General features: G+C 46.5%; 4 non-coding genes and 2 pseudogenes across 4 annotated transcripts; all 6 read right to left on the bottom strand.

Moving 5' to 3' along the window:
* Positions 1 to 7,115: 7,115 nt before the first annotated feature.
* Positions 7,116 to 7,302, bottom strand: LOC141215237 (U2 spliceosomal RNA). The gene has a single exon (XR_012284332.1). It is a non-coding gene; the product is annotated as a U2 spliceosomal RNA (small nuclear RNA).
* Positions 7,303 to 13,772: 6,470 nt separating this feature from the next.
* On the bottom strand, positions 13,773 to 13,954 carry LOC141215236 (U2 spliceosomal RNA). The gene has a single exon (XR_012284331.1). It is a non-coding gene; the product is annotated as a U2 spliceosomal RNA (small nuclear RNA).
* Positions 13,955 to 14,478: 524 nt separating this feature from the next.
* Positions 14,479 to 14,594, bottom strand: LOC141215239 (U2 spliceosomal RNA; annotated as a pseudogene).
* A 1,114-nt stretch (positions 14,595 to 15,708) lies between these two features.
* On the bottom strand, positions 15,709 to 15,893 carry LOC141215238 (U2 spliceosomal RNA). Its single transcript, XR_012284333.1, has one exon. It is a non-coding gene; the product is annotated as a U2 spliceosomal RNA (small nuclear RNA).
* A 791-nt stretch (positions 15,894 to 16,684) lies between these two features.
* On the bottom strand, positions 16,685 to 16,776 carry LOC141215235 (U2 spliceosomal RNA; annotated as a pseudogene).
* A 1,115-nt stretch (positions 16,777 to 17,891) lies between these two features.
* LOC141215234 (U2 spliceosomal RNA) lies at positions 17,892 to 18,082 on the bottom strand. The gene has a single exon (XR_012284330.1). It is a non-coding gene; the product is annotated as a U2 spliceosomal RNA (small nuclear RNA).
* Positions 18,083 to 23,317: the final 5,235 nt, after the last annotated feature.

The raw sequence follows: 23,317 nt of genomic DNA, 5'->3' as shown, positions 1-23,317 counted from the left end.
GTCTACAATGATCAGTCCCTGTGCTGCCAGTTCGACTCTACCGATTTTAATGGTCATCTCTTTAAATCCGATCTGCGGCACGGGTTGACCATTGCTGGCGATGATACTCAAGTCGTCGTCAGGGTAGCGGGTTATATCCGAGTCATTCCAGTACTGCTTGAAGAGCACGTACGGGATGGTGGTGACCTGTGACCCGGTGTCCAGTAGGGCACTCATAGGAATGCCATCCAGTACCACAGGCAAGACTGGACGTCCTCCTACATATTTGTCGCGCCAGTTCGATGGGCCTGGTGATCTTTCTCCTGGGGGTTGGCCCTCTACCCCAGGTTGTGCCAGTTTAAAGGACAGTACCTTGCCATATGTCCGGGTTGATTGCAGCGGCGGCAGATGGGTTGTCTGTCCTCGTTGTACCGGTCGCTGGGTCTTCCTCTGGCCGGTGGGGTCCTCTTTGGTCGACGCCACGGGATGTCCTCCGGTCCGGATGCCAGCTGGATCTTCCCTGGAGTGGAAACCTGTAAAGACTGCACAGTTCGGGTTAGCGCAGCAACGCTTTTAGCTAGCTCTTGGACCTGATGGTGCAGGTCTGGAGCCGGGTCATTGTTCAAAGCCTGCGCATCAGCTCCCACTGGCCCTGCCGACAAGGGTGTCGCCTCCTGGTGGTAAGCGGTAGCAGGGCGCCTGTGGGCCACAACGCCACCCGGTGCCGGTTCTCGGAGCACCCGGATGGCTCTGTCCTTGAACTGTGCAAAGTCCAGATGAGGATCCTGTAAGGCTATGGCCCGCAACTGGGTTCGGTGGACATTGCAATATAGTCCCTCTATAAATTGTTCGGTCAACAGCCTGTCCTCGTTTCCCACGCTGTCAGGGTCGGTCTGCTTAATGGCTCTCAGGGCCTCTTGTAGGTTGAGTGCATAGTCCCTTATACTCTCATGTGCTCGCTGCTTGCACCCATAGAATCTAAGCTTAATCTCGGCTGAGGTGCGGGTATCAAAGGTGTCCCTCAGCCGGGTTAGTATCCCTGCGACAGTCCTCCTCCCAGGTGGCCAGGACTTTACCTCCCTTTGGGCTGCCCCGGTTAGTTGGGCCACCAGGATGCTCACTTTTTGCTCTTCTGTGAGGGGGTACACCTGGAAGAGGCTATCCAGCTTCTCTCTAAAGTCATTCAGGGTATGTGACTCCCCTGAGTATTGGGGTAGCCAGGCTGCTCCCGGGATATAGGGCATGGTGAAAGGCATGACTGCAGCAGCGCTGGCGCTGGCGGGGGTTGAGGCAGTGAAGCTCTCCTCCGTATCCGACATCTTCCTCCCCCCTAGTGGACCGTGGCCTACCTTGCGATGATCCTCTTCCGTAGGCCGCGGTTCCGCAGTGGATCGTCAGGGTTGAGGACCTTCCGTCGCGCTCCTGTGACGTCAGCGTCTGCTGGGCTCCTTCCAGGACCTTACGCGACGTCCGGACGTGAGGCGGGGCTTCAGTTCTCGCGCGCTTTCGGAATCCACGCCCCTCTTCTTCCCGCGCGGCGTCTTCAAGATGGCGTCCAACGGCGGGAAAACTCCACGGATGGCGGGAAGAAGGCTGAAGATGGCGCCGGATGGCGGGAAAACTTCACGGATGGCGGGAAGAAGGCTGAAAATGGCGCCGGATGGCGGGAATCTTCACCGATGGCGGGAAGAAGGCTGAAGATGGCGCCGGATGGCGGGAATCTTTACCACAGGTAAGTTTTAAAAGTCTCTTTTTCAGGCACGCAGTACCCGGTGGTTGCGGGCACGAAATCCTGCCGACTACGCCAAAAGTTGACGCGCCCCCTGGGCCATGTTCAGGGGATACCCGGAGCCGGATCTGGATAGGGGTAGTAGTCCTTGTGGCGGTGACCCGGTCCGTGCCCAGGGTGTCAAACTAGGAGGCAGTATATTAGCAGTAGATGTAGGACGACTACGCCACCCGTTGAATGCAGCTATGGAGCTGCCGCTGCAGGGCAGACCGCTGAGGCCGGTGGAAGGATGGTGCAGCGTGGATGGTATAACCCCCAACGGGAGGGGTATGGCCTCAGGGCAGCCGACATGGATGATGGGGGTAGCAGGAACCACTCAGAGACGATGCGGTGTAGTTCAGGGTCTTTACTGGTGACAAAGATAGACCCTCCCGGAGTACTTGCTAGCGATCGGGGCCTGGTCAGTCCTTGAGCAGATGGGATTTCCCCTGGCCAGGCGGAGTTGTAGGCCTTCCCAACTAACTGTACTCTTCTGGCTACCTTGCTAGAGGCGGGTAAAAGTAGCCCACGTCCCTGAGTGTACCATGTGGTGCTCACCCGTATGGCCGGTGACTCGGGGCCTTCTAATGGCTTCCGCTCCACGATGGCGGTGCTGGTCCCACGCGTGTGACCGTGCCTTCGGGTTTCTGGGCCAGAGGACCTGCAATCCCCTAAAGCTACACTTCCCCCAATTCACCCTAAAACCAGATGCACCACAAAAGAAATCTAAAAGCAACCTTGCTCGATTCATAGCAGCCATATTATCACTCACCACAACAACATCGTCCATATACCCCATTACCTTTACAGTCTTTCCACCACTCCCTGGGATCAGAAGACCATTCATCACTTTCTCTTTCCGAATCATGCACAACAGGGGCTCAATCACACTTATAAACAGGACAGGGGACAACGGACACCCCTGCCTGACCCCTGATTTTATGCACACCTTCTCACTCAAACATCCATTCACTAACACTTCACTCACCACACCATCATACAAACACCTTATGGCATTCACAAAAACACTAGGAAAACCCATCCTAACTAACACCTCAAACATAAACGCATGCGACACTCTATCAAAAGCTTTCTCAAAATCCACACAAAAAACCATACATTTCCCCTTCCTAAACATACAATCTCCAATTACGTCCCTCAACAACAAGAGGTTATCAGTCATACACCTACCTGGCACCGCGCACACTTGATCATCACCAACCACACTTCCAATCACCCCACGCATACGGTTAGCCAGAATTTTGCTAAAGACTTTATAATCTGCATTGAGTAATGTAATCGGCCTCCAATTACGCAAATTCTTTTTCTCACCCTTCTTATATAGTAAAACAACTACTCCTTCTTTCATGGAATTACAAAGTACACCATTCATCCACATATATTGACATACCTCCACAAAATCAACACCAATCACATCCCATGCTTTTACATAAAACTCCACAGGCAACCCATCTTTCCCAGGTGTTTTATTCTTTTTCGCACCATCCACCGCCTTTTTAACCTCATCAAAAACAATATCTTCACTCAAACACTCACGTTCCCCTGATTCAAGCTGACTCTCCAACATACCTAACACATGCTTTTTCAAACCCCCATCCACCCATTTAGACTCAAATAAACTACTATAGAAACTATGTACCTCATCCAACACTTCCCTTCCAACCACAGTCATACCATTATCATTTACAACCTCATCCAACTCATCTTTTTTACTGCACATTTTTTTAAAAAAGTACCTCGTACACTTCTCATCCATATCCAAATGCTCAACTCTCGTCCTAAAAATAATTTCCTTCCCACGCTTTTCCAAAACACGCTTCATCTCATCTCTCGCTCCTCTGAGTTGATCACTAACATCAATTCCTTTCATACTCATTTTATGTAACCACTCAATCCTCATATTTAAATCTTTAAATCTGCCTCTTTCAATTGCTGCTTTTTTATAACCCCACCTCCTAAAAAAAATCTTAATTTCCACTTTCACCCAATCCCACCATACAGTCACATCCACAAAATTATTTTTCCTAGACCTCCACCATTCATACTTACTTTCGGAGTCTCTCATAACCCTAACATCCTCTAACAACCTAACATTTAGCTTCCATACCCCAACACCATGCACCATTTTTTTATCACCTTCAAACATACCCCACAAACATTCATGGTCTGTGAAAGAAAAAACATGCTGTTTAAAAAATTTACACACCAAACCTCTATTTGTATACAGCATGCGGTCAATCCTGGACACTATTCCTCCCCTATCAGCTCTATATGTGGCCGGTGGTGGCTTACTCAAAAATTCCGCTGCATCTAAAAAAGAAAAATCAGATGTAATTTGATTAAGGACCTTACCCGTGACATCAATTTCCCCTTCAGAAACACAATTGAAATCACCAACTAATAATATTGGAATCCTTCCAGGCAAAAATAAACGTATTTTCTCTAATAGTGCTAACCTATCCCCTTTGTTAATTGGACAATACACGTTAACAATTTTCACCCTCCACCCTCTCCCCTTAACCACTGCCATTATACAACGACCTGGCTCCACCACCATATAATTTTCAAAACTTAAATCCCTATTCCCCAACAAAATCCCCACACCATCATTTTTGTTTGTCATTGAACCTGACCAAATGCTATACCCATATACCCAGTCCTTTTCAGGAGGTGACTCTTCAATTCCGCACTCTTGCAGACAGTAAATATTTGCTCCAAGATTTTTTAGTTCTTCCAGTATAGCCAATCTTCTAGGCTTAGATTTTATAAGCCTTACATTTATTGACAGTACACTACAGCCCACGTTGGAGCCCATTTTTTAACCATATTCGGTAAAAAAGAACATACCCCCCACCGAAGAGTCAACCTTTCTCGTCTTGAAACTCGATTCCTGATGTTAAGCAGAGAATGCTGGCCCCCTCCTCCAAAAAAGACCTCCTAGGAGAGGCACTGTAGCTCTCGGGATAGCTCCTATCACTTAAGGGGCTGATGCTCCCAATACTGGCAGGTGAAAAATCTGGCCGGAACTTCTTTGCAGAAGACACATCAGAGTCCTCATCAGGGGGCCTCACCACAGCCCCGGTGAAGTCACCCTGGCCACCACCACCTTCATGAATTGCCTCTGAGCTTTCCAAAGCCAACACCGGCGTTGTGGAGAGTGAACCGCTCACTTCTCCCTCACCACTCACATCAAGCAGAATTGACATATCTGCAGGCTCTATCTCAACAGCGCTTCCACCAGCAGGATCGGGTGCTTGCTCCATCTCTTCCATGAAGTCCCTTACTGCCTCGATCGCCTCACCAATAGTGGCGGCAGTAGTAGGACATGGGGACACGGCCTCTGCATATGACCTGGAACGATGGGGACAGTCCTTGAAAGCGTGTCCCTCCTCGCCACATGCATTACAAACCATGGAGTTAGTACACTCCATTGCCAGATGACCCTCTTTATTGCATTTCCCACAAAACTTCTCCACCGTGCAGTCCTCTTGGTAGTGTCCAAAGGATTTACACTTCCTGCAAAAACGCGGAGCACCAGGAAAATACATATACCCTCTATCCCTCCCGATGGCAAAACTGAGGGGAGGGTAGTGGATACCCCCAGGTCCCTGGGGGTCCTCCTGGAACCGTACAAAAAATTTGTGTTTGCCAGTCCACAAGCCCACCTCATTCCTCACCTTGTGTGAGTAGGACACATAGCTGCAATGACGGTTCAGGAATCTAGTAATGTCCTCCACATCCACAAGGGGGTTGTGCATAAACACAATAACTGGCACTTCCCCCTTAGTATACAATACCGTGAATGTAAGCCCATCAAGAGCCGGATGATCCAAGGCTTGCTGATCCTTTAGAGTCTTGAAAAGATTCTGGCAAGCTGCCATACGATCAAGGACTAAAACGTACCGGCCATTCTTTGGGAACTCCTGTAGGCAAATGATGTCTCCACGACCAACATTCAAAATCTTGAAGATGACGACTTCCACCAAGAACCGCAGGTTAAAGAAATTCCTCCTCGACTCCTCAATATCAATGCGAAAAGCATTTTTGACCCGAATATCATCGGTCCCGGCATAGCGAATCTTGACGCCCATTATCACCTCTCGTTTCCTCTGGACCCCCCCCCAATAGCAGCAAGCAGCTTAAGCCACCTAAGTGGCGATGCTGCAAGGCCGAGGGGGAGACACTATAGGATCCTTCTGACCAGATACAAGATCTAAGCCAAAAGGCCGAGAAGCGATAACCAGAATTGGTTTCGGACTACGGTGCCACCCAAGGATCCTGAAAAGTCCATTTGTGGAGATGGCCACCTGGACTCCCGTTAAGAAGACATGCTGTCAACCTCTAGATCCCTCACATGCCTGCACTTTTCAGCTTGCTGCTGCTGCAATCCACGCGTTTTAGATCTGCATAACTCCACCTCTTTAAACACAGCACCTTCACCCCCTGCTGTTCCCACCCGCCTCAACACCGTTGGAAGGGAGGAGAACCAATTAAGGCGGGGGGGGTGGAACGAGCAGCTGTCTACCCTTAGCAGGAGGGTTGCTGATTACTTACCTTTCCTGCTGCTGCTGCTGGCTGTCCAGCAGCAGACTGAAGGTGGCTGCTGCTGTGCGCAGGTATATAAAGGCTCAGAGCCTATTATGACACGCGCAGCCAGCGTTCCATTGCCACATTCCATCTACTGCAGGCGGGATACCTGGCTGGCTGAATGTCGCTGAGAAGCTCACAGAGACCGCCATAAGCAACAGTTTAAAAGAATGCCACAGACTAATCAACCAAACTTTTTGGGTTGGTTTCTCTTTTATAGTCTGCAGGCATTAAATGAAAGAAGTCAGTGTTCCAGCAGAGGGAGACAACGTTTCACAAAAGGCATTGTAGCAAACCAAAAAAGAAATTTTAAGCGCAGCAGAGTAACCAGCTCACATACCTGTTAGCTCAGGTGAGTTTAAAAGGCTGCTGTTGATAACAAGGGCATTTGCTAAATAGATGGTGTGTGTGCAACAATATACTGAAAGGTCAATTATATTGTGCAGCTTATCTCACCACCTGTAGTTATTTAGGTGAAAGCTCCAAAATGCTTGCCTAATATGTCTGTTTATCCAAAAGGAAGTGAAGAGGGAGAGCTAGAAAGATAGCATTGCGTTACATTACATGGCAATGCAATGCACAGTTGCTGAAGTTGAACCAAAATGAGCTTGTCATCTGGCTTCTGCAACTTTGAACATGAAAAATCCAATGAGGAGAAGAAAAGCAAAGCCAAAGAGTCCATCCCAAAATCCGACAAACAAGCAAAATGAACAAAAAACATTGAATTCAATACTTTCTGATTTTAGAAACTGCATTAAAGAAGGGGTGCACCGGTCCTGGAGATACTGCAATACCAGGTCAATGCGTGGAGTGGACAGAGCAAGCTCTTTTTCCATCTCCCTGTTCTAAAAATCCATTTAATATATGGTCCCCAGATAGGGGACGTATCAGATATTAAACTGATAAGAACAGATTTTTTTTTAATTTGGCTATCCCCTCACAGGGATAAAACCAGTTTTATTTAAAAATTACACAGATGTACAGAAATAAAAGCAACATTTTACATCATTACAAATTTTTATACATTGTCTCGAAACATACGAGACTTAAAAACATAAATTATTCAAATAGGATAGAAATTTGCATATATTCAAATTAATAAAATGTTACAAAAATTCAAAATGTGTTCCATACATTGACATCCCATTTTAGGGAGATATTTGGATTATTTTTTTTATCTAATAAAAAATATACATACATTTCACTTAAACAAAAACTAAAAACATCATTTAAAGACAATTCATCATGATTAAAAATTAAAATATTTCGGGCTTTCCAGAGAGCTATTTTGGCGCAATTTATTGTCTTCCATGCCATAATTTTTTGGTCTTCTGTTGGGCATTCCATAAGTCCATAAAGTATTGTGGCGTAGTTAAAGTCTTTGAGGTCTGCCACTTTTTCCATCAGAGGGAGCAATTTTCTCCAGAACGCTTTTGCAAAAGGACAAGTCCATAGTAGATGTTTCACTGATTCCTCCTCTTGACATCCGCTTCTTGGGCAAATGGCAGACCTCACGAGTCCTCTTCTATGTTGGAATGCCCGGCACGGAAGACATTGGTGTGCGCAGCTCCAAGCCAAATCTTTCTGTATATTAAAAAGATATTTTGCATTAATGACTTTCCATATATTCAATATTTGTTCATCATCATAGCGCTCAATGTTACATAACTCTTCATTTTTACAAAGACTTTTAATTAATTTCTTACTATTTTGTAGATCTCACGCTTCTTTACCCCCTAAATTAAAATGAATCACTATTTTTTCTAAAATTAAATAATGCGTTGGCAGTTTAAAAGCATATGGAGATGATAAAAGCGTTTCAAACCACCCAAACTTTCTCATAAAAAAACCAGTGTTATAACGCATAAAAAAGGACCAATAGTGATTTTTAAAAAGGGCATTAAAACAGAAGCAAAAAAATTTAATTAAAAGGAACCTACTAAAATCTGGAAAGTCTTTCCCACCTTTGAGCTTTGGTTTTGTTACAATTTCTCTTTTTAATTTCTCCATCTTAGAACTCCAGAAAAAAGTAAAACATGCTTTAGTGATCTTTTTTAAAATATTTACAGGGGGAGGGAAAACCAAACTCAAATACAATAAAAGAGGCAAAATGACCATTTTTATAATTAATACTTTACCCTCCATCGTTAATTTTCTCATATTCCACATACATATTTTCGTATTCACTTTCTGAGCTACCGCCTCCCAGTTATTTAGACCATTATTGGATTCACAGAAAGAAATACCTAAAATATTAATAGAGTCAGTTATTGGAATAAAAACATCGTGTAAAATCATCTCCCCAATATTTAAAATACTACTCTTATTAAAATTAACCTTAAAACCAGAAGCTGTACAAAAGGATTGGATCTGTTTGAGTGAGTTTTGTAGTGATGGTGCATCTCGGCAAAGGACCGCCACATCGTCCATGTAACCCACCACTTTTGCTTCTGTTCCTTTGCTTCCAGGTAGAGGGATACCACATATTTGTCTATCTCTACGGATTGCACATAAAAGTGGCTCAAGAGCACAAATAAAAAGTAGTGGGGACAGGGGGCACCCCTGTTTTACCCCTGATTTTAAAAAAACATCTTGTGTCTTAAAACCATTTACTAAAATCTTACTTGTGCAGTCCTTATAAAACGCTTTAAGAGATAATAAAAACCTTTCTGGTATGCCCATTTTTTCTAAAACCTTAAAAAGATAAAAATGAGAAATCTGATCAAAAGCTTTTTCGAAGTCAATTGATAAAATTGCCATCTTCCCTTTTCTGTTTTTAATGTCTTCAATACAGTCTTTAACAAGGTTTAGATTGTCCCAGATACTGCGCTCAGGCACACCACATACTTGGTTTGAGTGGATTATTTTTCCTATAATTTTTTTAAGGCGGTTTGCACAAATTTTTGCCATTATTTTATAGTCACAGTTTAGTAGGGTTATAGGTCTCCAGTTTTTTAAGTCTGTCTTATCACCTTTCTTATATAATAATGAGACCTCCCCTTTTTTCCAGGATTTTAATAAAACCTTATCATTAAAAAGTTCAGTAAAAACATAAAACAGATCCTCTTTTAAAATATCATAAAATTTTACATAAAACTCTATAGGAATACCGTCTGATCCAGGGACTTTTCCAATTTTAAAACTTTTTATGGTTTGTAAAATTTCTTCTTCTGTTATGTTTTGTGATAAAAACTCTTGGGAGGCGGTATCTAAAACAGATGTTATTTCTTCTAGAGAATTTTGCATTATATTTTCATCTATTCTTTTATCATTAAAAAGATTAAAATAGTAACCATGTACCTTTTCCAAAATTTTTCCCATATTTTTCTCTCCATCTATATCTTCAATTACTGTTTTTTTCTCTCTAATTTTTTTAAAAAAATATCTAGAACATTTTTCGTCTTCCTCCACATGTTTTATTCTGGAGCGGAAAATGAGCTCTTTCCCTTTTTGTTCTAGTGATTTTGTTATTTCTTCTTTCAGTATTTTAATATCTTTTTCTACTTCTAGACCATTTTCTCTAAGTTTATATAAGGTCTGTAACCGGGTATTTAAATTATTATATAATTCTAGCTTTTCTTTTGCTTTATATATGCTTTTCTTAATAAAAAAATCTTTTATTTTTTTTTTCATTTTATCCCACCAGGCACTTATAGGGACATTTACATCTTTCTTCCTCCTGCATTTTTTATAAAATTCAATAAAATCCGATAAAATCTTAGAATCATTTAAAAGGGATACATTCATTTTCCAAGTTTTTTTCCCACATTTTTTATTAGCATTAATTTTTACACTAAAAGATAAAAATTTATGATCTGAGAAGATATTATCGTGGGTTTCGCATTTATCAGGTAAAATTTGTTCTGAACCGAATATAAAATCTATTCTTGAACTGCAATTTAAATTGCTCCAGGTAAAGCCGGCCTCTACTGAACTAGTCTTGTTGCATTCTTTATAAATATCAACAAGTCTAAAATCACTTAAAATATTACTTAACATACCGGAAGTTTTATCATAGTTTCTACTTACGGCTGTATAGCGCCGACTTTCACCCTTTAAAATACAATTAAAATCACCTGCCAAGATAAAAGGTTCAGAGGTATTAATAAATAATGGTAAAATCTCTAACATGTCAGCTCTTTCATTTTTATCTGGGGACCCATAAAAATTTAAAAATTGCCATTTTACACCATTAATAAAAGCTTTAACTAATAACATACGACCTGGTAAAATCTCTTGGATAAAATCAATTTGAACGTTTCCCTTAAAAAGTATAGCTATCCCTGCTGATCCGGTAACATTTGACCCGGACCACACTGATGGGCCACATTTCCAATCCTCTTTGTATTTTTTGTAGGATACTGTGTGCGGGATATTGCATTCCTGTAAAAAGAATACGGAAGCCGTAAGACAAGTTAAAAAATTAAATAATGTTACTCTTCTGGTTTTTGATTTTAGACCCCTCACATTGAGGGAAATGCCCTTAAGTTCTGCCATTGGAGGAAAGTAAAAAAATTATATAAAACAGAAATACGGAACTTACTTCCTATCCGCTGAACCGGCCAGACCACTTACGCTCGAGCTACTTCCCTCGTCCGAATTTATCGTAAGTAAGGACTCCATGGAGGAGGAACTTGACTCACCAAGACAATGACCCAACGCTACATGTGAGTAGCTTGGGAGACAACTAAGCGGAACAGCACCCTGGGTCTCCATGGGCTGGCCATTCAGATCCTTATCAGGTGGGTCCCCAGGTGGCTCCCCTGCCCCCAGGGGAGGCCGACACACAGGGGAAGGTTGTGCACAAGGCAATGTACCCGAGCTCACGGAGCTGGCAAGGCCCGGCTCCCCACCGGGGTCAGCAGGGTCCGGGACCTTTGGGGGACCAACGTCCACCTCCCCACTAGGAGATGTGTCCATCTGATCCCCATCAGCCGCTCCATTCGAACCATCTTTCTTCCCTCTTTTCTTTTTATGGGGACCCACCGTAGTCCAGTTAGCCTCAGACTCAGGCCCAGGAAACCCAGTTTTTGCCTCGGGCTCGGTGTCAACCTTCTGCCGGTCTCTTTTGGTTTTACCGATCATGCCCTTTTGTTCCTTTTCTGCCTTTCTTTTAGCCTCCCTGTTGTCTTGGTGCCAACTTTTCCTCACTGCTTGGGAGTTACCCTTCATTACCTCTGAGCTTTCCTAATCACTCGAATCGCCCTCTTTGCTCGCTGAGGCTCCAGGTTGTTGTTCCTCCTCCTGAGGGGTGGTCTGACCTGTTGGTTCATTTTCGGATGTCCTGGCCTTTTCCTTCCGTCTCTGTTCGGCCTCCCAGAACCTATGTGGGCATGCAAAATAAAAATGACCAGGTTTTTGGCAGAAATTACATTTTTTATCATGAGGACATTCTTTGGTGTCATGTTCTGTACTAGCACAGTTTCTACAGGTTGCCTCACAGTCATCCTTAAAATGGCCATATTTTCCACAGTTTCTACAAAAGGGTGGCATACCAGAAAAAAAGAAATCTCCATTTGAGGAACCTATTTTAAAACGTGCAGGAGGGAGTTTCACACCGCCTGGGAAATTAGGGTCTCTTTCACATGTTACTAGAAATTTCCATTTGGACGTCCATATGTGAAACTCATTAAGTACTTTCCCTATACATTTTACACTTTTAAAGTACATTGCAAGAAAACATGTTAGTTCCACTGAAGTAACGAAAGGAGAAAATACTTTAAGGATTACCATTTTTACCTCATCCAGGACGTGCTCGATAACTTGTATCCCTTTAAGAATAGGATTGTTTTTTGCCTTTCTGGCTCTTACCAGGACATCCTGAAAAATGCCTTCCCCGGTGAAGGTGATGTCATAATCGCCACGCCTCGGATAATCCTGGATAGAGAGAATCTCATTCTTCTGCACATGAAAGAGCCCTTCAAGCACGTCCTGGACTACGTACCGCAATTTCCTTTCATCACTTCCGCCCTCTGTGAAATGAATACGGATAGTGTTTTTAAGCCTCGCATAGTGAGGCACGAGGTTGGGGTCAACCTCCATGGTAGCGCAACAAGAAAAAGCAAATCGCAAACCGCTTGCAATCTGCGCCTTTCAGAGTTCTGTAAACAAAAACACCTGAGAGGCTGGGGGGGATCGCAACCCGTTACCCTGGGACTAAGCCCTCTCCCAATAGCAGCAGGCAGGGGAGCCCACCGAAGTGGGTCACCCTGCAAGGCCGAGGAGAGGGGTACCCGAGTACCTTCTGGACCACAGTCGCCTGTACAAGACACTTGACCGCAGCCAAAAGGCCGAGAAGCGATAACCAGAATTGGTTTCAAACTACGGAGCCACCCAAGGATCCTGAAAAGTCCATTTGTGGAGATGAGCTCCTGGACTCCCGTTAAGAAGACATGTTGTCAACCTCTAGATCCCTTACATGCCTGCACTTTTCGGCTTGCTGCTGCTGCAATCCACGCGTTTTAGATCTGCATAACTCCACCTCTTTAAACACAGCACCTTCACCCCCTGCTGTTCCCACCCGCCTCAACACCGTTGGAAGGGAGGAGAACCAATTAAGGCGGGGGGTGGGGTGGAACGAGCAGCTGTCTACCCTTAGCAGGAGGGCTCCTGATTACATACCTCTCCTGCTGCTGCTGCTGCTGGCTGTCCAGCAGCAGACTGAAGGTGGCTGCTGCTGTGCACAGGTATATAAAGGCTCAGAGCCTATTATGACACGCGCAGCCAGCGTTCCATTGCCACATTCCATCTACTGCAGGCAGGATACCTGGCTGGCTGAATGTCGCTGAGAAGCTCACAGAGACCGCCATAAGCAACAGTTTAACAGAATGCCACAGACTAATCAACCAAACTTTTTGGGTTGGGTTCTCTTTTATAGTCTGCAGGCATTAAATGAAAGAAGTCAGTGTTCCAGCAGAGGGAGACAACGTTTCAGAAAAGGCATTGTAGCAAACCAAAAAAGAAATTTTAAGCGCAGCAGAGTAACCAGCGCACATACCTGTTAGCTCAGGTGAGTTTAAAAGGCTGCTGTTTATAACAAGGGCATTTGCTAAATAGATGGTGTGTGTGCAACAATATACTGAAAGGTCAATTATATTGTGCAGCTTATCTCACCACCTGTAGTTATTTAGGTGAAAGCTCCAAAATGCTTGCCTAATATGTCTGTTTATCCAAAAGGAAGTAAAAAGGGAGAGCTAGAAAGATAGCATTGCATCACATTACATGGCAATGCAATGCACAGTTGCTGAAGTTGAACCAAAATGAGCTTGTAATCTGGCTTCTGCAACTTTGAACATGAAAAATCCAATGAGGAGAAGAAAAGCAAAGCCAAAGAGTCCATCCCAAAATCCGACAAACAAGCAAAATGAACAAAAAACATTGAATTCAATTCTTTCTGATTTTAGAAACTGCATTAAAGAAGGGGTGCACCGGTCCTGGAGATACTGCAATACCAGGTCAATGCGTGGAGTGGACAGAGCAAGCTCTTTTTCCATCTCCCTGTTCTAAAAATCCATTTAATATATGGTCCCCAGATAGGGGACGTATCAGATATTAAACTGATAAGAACAGATTTTTTGATTGAAGCTGCATCCAAGGCACTGAAAAATGTGACCGAAGTCACACCAAAACAGCGCACGAGGTGAGGATTCATGTGGACCCTTCCCGGAGGAGAGGGTTACCAATAAACCATCCCCATCCCTCCGAGCCAGAAGGCCACAGCGAGGGTCAGGGATCTCCGATGCTCTCCCTAGCCGAAGCCGGAGAAGAGCCGTTTTCGTGCTCCCAGCTTCCATCTAGGCTGCCACCCTAGTGGAGCTGGAGCCTGTGTTGGTTTCTCAGCCCAAAGCTGACCGGACCTCCGACCGGGTTTATAAAAATTCCCCTTCCTAGCCCGGAGGCCAGGAATAGGGGGGGTTGCTCAGAAAGTATGATTGGCAAAGGTGCGGCGTGCTACGAAGCCAAGTCTTTCTGGGGTTCCCAGTCCCAGTAAGCTTGGACTCCCACCAGGGCGCCTACTCCTGAGGCACATTGCTCCAAAGCCCTCACACTTACCCAGCCTAGTGACTTCGATCCTGGAGGGCCATGTTTTCCATCAGATAACTCTATGAGCCACCTGGCGTACTAACAAGTGCACCAAACCAGTGTGTAATATGCATCAATTTACTAGGGCAGCCCAAGGACAAAACTGCCTTTTCAAAAGATACTACACTTGATCTTAGCCAAAAGGCCGAGAAGCGATAACCAGAATTGGTTTCAAACTACGGAGCCACCCAAGGATCCTGAAAAGTCCATTTGTGGAGATGAGCTCCTGGACTCCCGTTAAGAAGACATGTTGTCAACCTCTAGATCCCTTACATGCCTGCACTTTTCGGCTTGCTGCTGCTGCAATCCACGCGTTTTAGATCTGCATAACTCCACCTCTTTAAACACAGCACCTTCACCCCCTGCTGTTCCCACCCGCCTCAACACCGTTGGAAGGGAGGAGAACCAATTAAGGCGGGGGTGGGGTGGAACGAGCAGCTGTCTACCCTTAGCAGGAGGGCTCCTGATTACATACCTCTCCTGCTGCTGCTTCTGCTGGCTGTCCAGCAGCAGACTGAAGGTGGCTGCTGCTGTGCACAGGTATATAAAGGCTCAGAGCCTATTATGACACGCGCAGCCAGCGTTCCATTGCCACATTCCATCTACTGCAGGCAGGATACCTGGCTGGCTGAATGTCGCTGAGAAGCTCACAGAGACCGCCATAAGCAACAGTTTAACAGAATGCCACAGACTAATCAACCAAACTTTTTGGGTTGGGTTCTCTTTTATAGTCTGCAGGCATTAAATGAAAGAAGTCAGTGTTCCAGCAGAGGGAGACAACGTTTCAGAAAAGGCATTGTAGCAAACCAAAAAAGAAATTTTAAGCGCAGCAGAGTAACCAGCGCACATACCTGTTAGCTCAGGTGAGTTTAAAAGGCTGCTGTTGATAACAAGGGCATTTGCTAAATAGATGGTGTGTGTGCAACAATATACTGAAAGGTCAATTATATTGTGCAGCTTATCTCACCACCTGTAGTTATTTAGGTGAAAGCTCCAAAATGCTTGCCTAATATGTCTGTTTATCCAAAAGGAAGTAAAAAGGGAGAGCTAGAAAGATAGCATTGCATCACATTACATGGCAATGCAATGCACAGTTGCTGAAGTTGAACCAAAATGAGCTTGTAATCTGGCTTCTGCAACTTTGAACATGAAAAATCCAATGAGGAGAAGAAAAGCAAAGCCAAAGAGTCCATCCCAAAATCCGACAAACAAGCAAAATGAACAAAAAACATTGAATTCAATTCTTTCTGATTTTAGAAACTGCATTAAAGAAGGGGTGCACCGGTCCTGGAGATACTGCAATACCAGGTCAATGCGTGGAGTGGACAGAGCAAGCTCTTTTTCCATCTCCCTGTTCTAAAAATCCATTTAATATATGGTCCCCAGATAGGGGACGTATCAGATATTAAACTGATAAGAACAGATTTTTTTTTTTTTATCGAAAGCCCGAATTCGTGTACAAAACCCGAGTGCGCTTAAAAAAGTGACAAGTGCCACAAAAAAAGTGCACTAGGATGCTGGTCTTCTTGAAACCCTCTCCAAAAGGAGAAGGGTCCCCCAAACCATTCCCCGTCCCTCCGAGCCAGAAGGCCACAGCGAGGAACAGGGACAAATAGCCACCTCCAGCCGGAGCCAGAGGCGACCCAATCTTACCCCCAATACCTGCCCGAGTTCTCACCCGAGCAAGGCACTGGGAGCCAAAGACTGTGCTCCCCTCCCGGAAGAGGGGAGCCAACAATGCTCTCCTCCCGAAAGAGGAGAGCCAGGGGGGTTCAGCGGGGAGCGGAACCTGATGGCCACACACTCCCCCCTAGACCTGCCAAGAGAGGAACCCGTAAGGGAACCGCATCCCGACAAAATCCTAGTAAGGACGTGGACACACGTGAAAAAGTGGACACACAGTGACAAAAAAAATTAAATAAATAGTGAAAGTTTCACAGTATAATACTGCCCGGACCTTCGACCGGGAATTGAAAAATTCCCCATCCTAAGGCCAGAAGGCCCGGAATAAGGGTGTGTGTGAAGAAAGAAATATTGAAGTGCTTGTGCAAATGTGCCATAAACTCAAGTGGGGTTCCCAATCCCAGTGAGTTAAGGCACCCCAGGGTCACCACTCCTGGGGCACTTCACACTTCGGGCTTTCGATCTTCCCTGGCCCAATGGCGTCGATCCTGGGGGGCCATGCTTTCCACCAGATGACTATATTAGCCAACTGGCGTACTAACAAGCGCCTAAACCCCAGTGTGCATAATGTATCAATCTACTAGGGCGGCCAACATCCAAAACCGCCTTTTCGAAAGATACTACACTTGATCTTAGCCAAAAGGCCGAGAAGCGATAACCAGAATTGGTTTCAAACTACGGAGCCACCCAAGGATCCTGAAAAGTCCATTTGTAGAGATGAGCTCCTGGACTCCCGTTAAGAAGACATGTTGTCAACCTCTAGATCCCTTACATGCCTGCACTTTTCGGCTTGCTGCTGCTGCAATCCACGCGTTTTAGATCTGCATAACTCCACCTCTTTAAACACAGCACCTTCACCCCCTGCTGTTCCCACCCGCCTCAACACCGTTGGAAGGGAGGAGAACCAATTAAGGCGGGGGGTGGGGTGGAACGAGCAGCTGTCTACCCTTAGCAGGAGGGCTCCTGATTACATACCTCTCCTGCTGCTGCTGCTGCTGGCTGTCCAGCAGCAGACTGAAGGTGGCTGCTGCTGTGCACAGGTATATAAAGGCTCAGAGCCTATTATGACACGCGCAGCCAGCGTTCCATTGCCACATTCCATCTACTGCAGGCAGGATACCTGGCTGGCTGAATGTCGCTGAGAAGCTCACAGAGACCGCCATAAGCAACAGTTTAACAGAATGCCACAGACTAATCAACCAAACTTTTTGGGTTGGGTTCTCTTTTATAGTCTGCAGGCATTAAATGAAAGAAGTCAGTGTTCCAGCAGAGGGAGACAACGTTTCAGAAAAGGCATTGTAGCAAACCAAAAAAGAAATTTTAAGCGCAGCAGAGTAACCAGCGCACATACCTGTTAGCTCAGGTGAGTTTAAAAGGCTGCTGTTGATAACAAGGGCATTTGCTAAATAGATGGTGTGTGTGCAACAATATACTGAAAGGTCAATTATATTGTGCAGCTTATCTCACCACCTGTAGTTATTTAGGTGAAAGCTCCAAAATGCTTGCCTAATATGTCTGTTTATCCAAAAGGAAGTAAAAAGGGAGAGCTAGAAAGATAGCATTGCATCACATTACATGGCAATGCAATGCACAGTTGCTGAAGTTGAACCAAAATGAGCTTGTAATCTGGCTTCTGCAACTTTGAACATGAAAAATCCAATGAGGAGAAGAAAAGCAAAGCCAAAGAGTCCATCCCAAAATCCGACAAACAAGCAAAATGAACAAAAAACATTGAATTCAATTCTTTCTGATTTTAGAAACTGCATTAAAGAAGGGGTGCACCGGTCCTGGAGATACTGCAATACCAGGTCAATGCGTGGAGTGGACAGAGCAAGCTCTTTTTCCATCTCCCTGTTCTAAAAATCCATTTAATATATGGTCCCCAGATAGGGGACGTATCAGATATTAAACTGATAAGAACAGATACTACACTTGATCTTAGCCAAAAGGCCGAGAAGCGATAACCAGAATTGGTTTCAAACTACGGAGCCACCCAAGGATCCTGAAAAGTCCATTTGTGGAGATGAGCTCCTGGACTCCCGTTAAGAAGACATGTTGTCAACCTCTAGATCCCTTACATGCCTGCACTTTTCGGCTTGCTGCTGCTGCAATCCACGCGTTTTAGATCTGCATAACTCCACCTCTTTAAACACAGCACCTTCACCCCCTGCTGTTCCCACCCGCCTCAACACCGTTGGAAGGGAGGAGAACCAATTAAGGCGGGGGGTGGGGTGGAACGAGCAGCTGTCTACCCTTAGCAGGAGGGCTCCTGATTACATACCTCTCCTGCTGCTGCTGCTGCTGCTGGCTGTCCAGCAGCAGACTGAAGGTGGCTGCTGCTGTGCACAGGTATATAAAGGCTCAGAGCCTATTATGACACGCGCAGCCAGCGTTCCATTGCCACATTCCATCTACTGCAGGCAGGATACCTGGCTGGCTGAATGTCGCTGAGAAGCTCACAGAGACCGCCATAAGCAAGAGAGAAGCACAAGAGGGGGGCTCCGAGGGGGCTCCTACCGGCCGGGCCCCATACTGGAGTCAGGGCAGTCATGCCCTGATGGCGGCCCTGCTGGAGGCTGGAGGGTCCCCCTCTCCCCGCGGACCGGCTGAAAAACCCCAACGGCCCGGTCCTGGTCCGCGGACCGGCGGTTGGGGACCTCTGAACTAATTGACAACTCTGGAGTTGTTTGCACAAAAAACAATGAATGGGAACCGAGCAGAGCTGAGTGGCCAAACTGTGGTATTAGCCCAAAAGTATTGACTGGGTTAGATGCAGAAAAAAAATATTTTGAATTTGCAACCTGGTGGAGGTTAGTATAGATGGACTAATAGAACAAGTCCCACACACTGCTACAAGCCAAAATATTTTTTTTTCAGAGCAAGATGCAGATAAAAATTATTTTGAATTTCCAACCTGGTGTAGGTAAGTATAGATGGACTAATAGAATGATGCTATGCCTAAAAGGTTTTCCTTCACTAGGTGCAGTAAAAAAATTTGCATTCTATACACAGGTGGTGTAGCTTGCAACACAGATAGGCTACTCCACTGACTAACACACACTGCAAGAGGCCAAAAAGGATTTGCTTTGCTAGATTTAGCCAAATGCTGTGAAAAAAACTTGCACAGCACTAGTACAGACCTGCCTGGCAAAAAGTGATAGGAACTGATGTAACCTAGTCCTCAAAAGGACTGCAATCACAACTATTCCCTACTCCCAAGCTATCTGTAGATTTGTGCGAAAATTGGCTTGAAATTAACACAAAGTATAGCGCACACAGCAACAGCAGTGCAGTCTAACACGCAGCTGCAGCAGTGAGAAAATGGTGGTGACGGGGAAAATGGCTGGGTCTTATAGGGCAAGGACATGTGACATACACTGCCAATGACACATGCCCTTGCTTGTGTGAAAAAAAGCAGTTCGCTCCGTGTGTGCGCTGCTGATAGGCTGACAGATTGCACCTCCCTACTGTAAATGCGGGAAAGAGAAAAAAAAATGGAGATCTTCATTATTTATGCAGAGATCCATCCCCTGCCCCTCCCCCCACCCCACTGTACACTCAAACTGCGTATTAACATTAATTTTCAGCATTACTGAGAAAAAATCCAGTTATGATTTTGGTGCACGAACAGTTATCGAACATAACCTCGAACAGCCGAATTTTTCTCAAATTGTTCGTGTTCGCCGAACGGCTCGAACACCGCCCAAAACAGCTCGAAGTTGAGATTGGCGAACAGTTCGAGTCGAACACCGCTCCTCTCTACTGAAAAGGAGTCAGCCAAGTCCTTGTGGCATAGCTGTGGCCTGGCCATACACTATTTGGCTAGCAGCCATCTCTCCCAACATACAGATGAGTTCTCATGTGTTCTGTGGGGAGGAGGGTAATCGCCTGCCTCTAAGCAATTTGTGCCTAGAGAACAAGGAGCGGGTATTTGAACTGAACATTTGTTAGGGCAGCTAGATTAGCCAGATATTAGCCCACTTTAATCAAACAGAAAACAATGGGACTTGTAATTGTGGTGCCCCTGATGGTTCAGTCACCACAGAGATAGTGCACCTCACCCAGAGGTGTGGAGTCTCCTTCTCTCAGGTGAGGAGTGTTAGAACCTTGCTCTTAGGTTTTTTCCTTTGCTGGTCACATGACCTTGTTGGCCTATATTATCCTGCTCCGCCCTTCTGGCTTTGCTGGACTTCATTGTATAACTACTTTCTAGCTAGCCTGTGCTCTGTATCTAACTCTGTTAGTTTGCTTGGTCTACGGACCTCTATGTTCTATATATTTTGTTTGTTCGTCTGTCTGCTACTATTTCTGTTAGGAGGTGTCCCATTTTCCTCCCAGTCCTTAGTACTTGTAGGGATTCCTTCCCCACATCTATAGGTCTCCGTACAGACTAGCTTAGGACTTTAGCAGGTCTGATCGCAGGATCAGGTTCCCTGTTACATCGTAGGGATTCAGCTGAGTTCTATCGTAGGGACAGATCTCCTCTCTTTCCTTAGCTCTGGTAGCAGAACATAACAAGGAGGGAGTGCTGCCCAGAACCCCAACACCCGCATTCAACACTACACTGCTCCAGGCCGGCTGGAGGGGCAACATGCATGAGCGCAACTGCTGAGCCCTGTCCCAGGCTGGAGTAGGGGGAACCCAGAGGTAGGGGGAACCAGTAGTGGGTGTGGGTGGAGGAAGTAGTTTAAGGGAGCACTATAGTAGTAGGTATATAAAGGGGAGCCATTTTAGGGTGGCAGGAGAGTTCGGTAGAGGAGTCAGTGGAGAACAGTCAGGGATCAGAGTCTCTTTAGGAGCTCTGCTCCACAAGCAGGGCCCAGTGCTAGAGGCCCAGGAGGGGAGCAGAGGAGTAGGCTCCGATCTAAGGAAGGGATCCTAGGGGGTACGGCGAGTGCAGGACGGCACCCGTATGCCCCGCATCTGTCAGAAGACAGGGATCGTAAGCCGCAGGAAGGGGACGGACCCCTGGTCCAGCCGTGTAACTTCAGGTCTTAGCTGGGAGGCTTCTGGCTTATATAGTCAGTTGCTGAAGCCTCATTCTAATCCCCGTGAGGGACAAGCAGGTCCGGGAACTCCAACGTACAGGAGGGGCTTCAGAGCACCCAAATGGGATTGAGAGTGGGAAGCACAGGGCAGGAGGGAGACAGACCCAGTGTGAAGACTGTCTAGCTAGGAACACAGAAAGTGGAGTTCTGTCAGGTGCTCCTAATCTACCTGAGGAAGTGCTGAACCCCTGCCTGGTGAACGCAGCGCGACGTGGGGAGGCTGACAACTGTACAGTGCACCAATGGAACTGTCATAAGAACTGTGAGAAAAGACTCGGATGACTGCATCACACTGCCTCCGTCCATTCTTTATCTGCGCCATCTTTCCCTCCCTGCACTACAACGCCCAGTGCAACTTTCACCGCCTTACACTGCCCAGGAGCAAGCTCTACCTGTGGAGAGCCACACCATCCCTGCTGCCGTAACATCAGCTCCAGAGGACTGCTCCGCAGCGGCAGCTCCATTTGGCTGCATTCCACAGGTGGCGTCACAAACACTTTCCCCAGATCCTCCAATATCTTCCCCTTTTTACTGACCGCCCTGGGTCACGGACCGGGCCAGCCACGGTGATATCCCCTATACCGGCATCCATAGGCCCAGCTGCCAGGGGGCGCGTTAGCTCTGGAGTCATGAACAAGATAAGTGACCAACCCGTTATCGGTGGGTGAAGTGTGCCTAAAGAACTGTGTAATGATACTGAATGTGGTGCCCGCCCCAGAAGAACGGGCGCCATTATGTGCGTGATCAAAGACAACAGTATGGAACCTCCCATCGTGGGCCAGGTCCCAGAATGGCGCCAAAAGCATACCCTGCCCCTTGCAACTGTGACTGTCAGCATAGATGTGTCCGTCAAGGAGTGACCGACAGCAGATTGCCATGGGACCGCCCCCGAAAGAGGAGGAGGAGGAGGAAAGAAGGAATGGAGACAGGGTGTGGTCTTAACCAGTCTAGACAGACCGCACCCGGCAGACAACATGGACGGAAGTCAGGATCAAGCCTCCGCCTCTGGCCTGCTGCCGTGGCAAGCGACCCCCTCACCCTGGAGGGAGAAGCCAGTAAGCTATCCCCGGAGGACGCGGAGTTCCTCCAGAGTGAGATTCTGGAGCTGAGCCAACAAGTGGACCGGGCCCAGCAAGCAGCAGTTACCAAGTGGAGGAGCGAGCTGTTGGAGAAGTTTGCAGCACAGTGTAGAGCAGCACAGGATGCCAGCAGCGGCAACCCAGCGGAACCCGCTGAATACCAGGAGGCCGTGTGCAGCACAGGAGCAGGTGGGAAGAAATCCCCTGTCCCGGGCGCTGCAAGCGCCGACCTGCTCCTGGGCTTCCTACACCAACACTCTCCGTACCCCGCCATGCCCTCCCTGGAGCAGCTGCTCAGCCCGGAACCTCCACCCCCGGACACTGACTGAGGACCTTCCACTTGTTGCCCTCCCGGAACCTCCACTCCCGGGCACTGAAGTCAGGAACCTTCTGCTGGGTTCCCTCGCGGAGCCTCCACCTCCGGCACCTGAGTGGGTGTACGGCGCGCCAGGCTTCGATTGGTCCACCCGGTTTGAGGACCAGCAGCCGTGCACGCTAGTGTTGATCGAGCACTAAAATGCTCGGGTGCTCAAATCTCGGGCCGAGCTCGCCGTGATACTCGGGTGCTCGACCCGAGCAACGAGCCCAATGTTAGTCTATGGGAGACCTGAGCATTTTTGACGCGGCACTGACGGCAGTCTTTTAAAACATTCAAAAATGAAACTGAAACTGCTTTACTGTGAAATATGTTAAGGAACTTCCTTTCCAGGGTAAAGACTTGTGTATAAGGTAAAATAAATAACCCCCCCCAAAAAATACTCCTCCACACCTTGGGCTATGTTAACAAGTAGCATTTTTTAGACGTTTTTGCACTTTTGTATTGCTTTCAACCGTGACAAATGCATTCACCGGGAAATGTCATTTTAACATTTTACAACCTTATCTGACCATGTGCTGTGTAACACATGCATACAGTGCTGAAAATACATGGGAACAGCATGGGGAATACCCCTGGAAGCATCTCTGACACCCAGGTCACTGCCTAAAAGTGTGCCCATCAGAAATGATCCTTGCCGCGTCAGAAGATGCAGACTAGCAACTATCCCCGTGCAAGTTCTTGTCCCAGGGTA

The sequence above is a fragment of the Phyllobates terribilis genome, unplaced genomic scaffold (assembly GCF_046119375.1).
Source record: "Phyllobates terribilis strain yellow unplaced genomic scaffold, ASM4611937v1 Scaffold_232__1_contigs__length_3120203, whole genome shotgun sequence".
In the NCBI taxonomy this organism is placed as follows: domain Eukaryota; kingdom Metazoa; phylum Chordata; class Amphibia; order Anura; family Dendrobatidae; genus Phyllobates; species Phyllobates terribilis.
This window is presented reverse-complemented; position numbering and strand designations above follow the sequence as displayed.